Here is a 2,425-nt window from a genome sequence, read left to right as displayed (position 1 = left end):
GTTTTTATAGTGAATGAACAAAATTATATTAAAAAAGTCCCCATTTTGAACCTGATTTTCTTGGCAGGCCATTAAATCAATTCTTTTTTTCTTCATTGTTTTGGGTTTAAGAGTGGATTTGTTTTCCAGAAATTAAGCTTCCTACATTCTATCAATGATCTTGTCTTTAAAATACTTGTAATAAAGTAGCCATGAGAAGAAAACTAATATATTAAGTACAGGATTAGTAGATATTGTTCTTTGGTTCTTTTGGGAACTGCTATAGTTTTGCTGTGGATTTTCAAAGTAGCATTCACCATTTTATATCAATCATTAATAAGTGGACTAGCTATATAAGACTAAATTCAATAACAGCTTGGTGAGTTTATCTTCACATGCTCAAATACTTAAGTACGCATATCAACAGCTAGAGTTTAATATTTTAAGGTAATATTTATATACAATGAAATATTTAAATCTTAAATGGCAAAAAATAAATACAAGAGATCTTATGTAGAAAATATGAAAAATTCAGTTAGGAATCACTGACTTGTCCAAACATAAAATCCTAGAGTAGAAAGATACTGTTTGATATGCTAAAATTCAAATATTTTAACTCAATTAAAAAATCCATCCCCAAAGCATGGTGTTCTCTAGAATGAACATAGTAAGGAACTTCCAGGAATGATGGGGAAGCTGACCTAAATGAAGGTTAGTTTCCTCTCCTGGTTAAATATCTTTGCAAATCTGTGGCCCAAGTGTTAGTGTTTTCATTTATATAACAGAAAGTCACAGTGTTGGAACACAAATAACTTACTTATAGGCTTAAGGGTGGAAAGTAGTCCTGTTGGCACTTTTACTTCAGTTCTTCCAGACAAACGTCTATCCACTCTTTAAAGACATATATTTTTCTTATTTTTAATATGGAACACTTCATGAATTTGCATGTCATCCTTGTGCAAGGGTCGTACTAATCTTCTCTGTGTTGCTCCAATTTTAGTATATGTGCTGCTGAAGTGAGCACCACATTATTTTAAGTTAAAATTATTAGCAGCTATTAATTGTATATAACAATGAATTATTCTGTGGCGTTTTCATACATGCGTATAACATACTTTGATTGTACAACCCTTCTTGTTGCTTTCTCTTATCCTCTATATTAGTTAACTTTTTGTTGCTGTAACCAAAATACCTGATATAAACAACATAGAGGTGGAAAGATTTATTTTGATTCATGATTTCAGAAGATTCAGTCTGTGGGCAGCCAGTTGTATTGCTTGGGGCTTGAGGTGAGACAGAACATTATGGAAGAGGAGTGTGGTAGATGAAAGTTGCTCAGTTCATTTCAACCAGGAAGCAACATGAGGAAGGGAGGGTATGTGTTTCTGCAAGCAAAATGCTCTCAGTTTCTGATTTTTCCTGGGTTTATTAGGCTCTATTAAGTCTTTTCTAGGCTCAGATAGATAGATGTTCACACAGACCTAATCTCAAACTCATAGATTTGGGTTCCAAGTTCCCATTGGCACTGCTGTACTGTAGTCCCAAGATGGCTCCTGGTTGGGTTCCCCACAATGTTTTTTAATACCTGTTTAATAAATCAAACATATTTAATGGTTTGACTAGGGCAGACTGCCCCTTCAGTCTCTGCAATTTCTGCTGTAAGCATTGGGGAGAACCAGGATTCATATTGCTTGAGTTCTGGGTAGCTGAGTTAGGAGAAATGCGTCTGTCTAATCTGCCATCTTACCCATCTCTTCTACTTTTGCTTGTACTGGGAATTGAACCCAAGGGAATTTTATCACTGAGTTACATCCCTAGTCCTTTTTGTGTTTAATTTTGAGAGGAGGTATTGTAGAGTAGCCAAGAGTCTCACTAAGTTGTTGAGGTTGCCTTTAACTTGCAACCCTCCTGCTTCAGCCTCATGAGTTACTGGGATTACAGCTGTGCTCCACTGGATCTGGCAAATTATACTTTTTCTGTGTCATCAATTTGAGCTGAAACTATTAGCTACAAGCTATTTTTTTACTTTCCCAAGATATTTTTGTTTGAAAATGGCTACTTAAAAAAATAATTTATTTATTTTGATTCATTGTAAACAAATAGAGTTTAACTTGTTTCTCTGGTTGTACATGAAGTAGAGTCATACTATTTTTGTAATCATACATGTACATAGGGTAATGATATTTGTCTCATTCTGTTATTTTTCCTTCCCCCGACCCCTCTCACCCCTCTTTTTCCTTTATACAATCCATCCTTCCTCCATTCTTGCCTCCCTCCCACCACCCCATTATGTATTATCATCCATTTGTCAGAGAGATCATTTGGCTTTTGGTTTTTTGGGATTGGCTTATCTCACGTAGCATGATATTCTCCAACTTCATTCATTTGCCTGCAAATGGATAATGGCTACTTTTATGCTCCATTATGTCTTATTATGATACTGTCA

The 2,425-nt window shown here is 35.0% G+C and overlaps 1 non-coding gene across 1 annotated transcript; it reads right to left on the bottom strand.

Annotated features, from left to right (window-relative positions):
* Nucleotides 1–896: 896 nt before the first annotated feature.
* On the bottom strand, nucleotides 897–1,003 carry LOC124992081 (U6 spliceosomal RNA). The gene has a single exon (XR_007110076.1). It is a non-coding gene; the product is annotated as a U6 spliceosomal RNA (small nuclear RNA).
* Nucleotides 1,004–2,425: the final 1,422 nt, after the last annotated feature.

Source organism: Sciurus carolinensis, chromosome 8 (genome assembly GCF_902686445.1).
Source record: "Sciurus carolinensis chromosome 8, mSciCar1.2, whole genome shotgun sequence".
NCBI classification, from domain to species: Eukaryota; Metazoa; Chordata; class Mammalia; order Rodentia; family Sciuridae; genus Sciurus; species Sciurus carolinensis.
The sequence above is the reverse complement of the archived record's forward strand: the minus strand, read 5'-3'. Positions and strand labels throughout refer to the sequence as shown.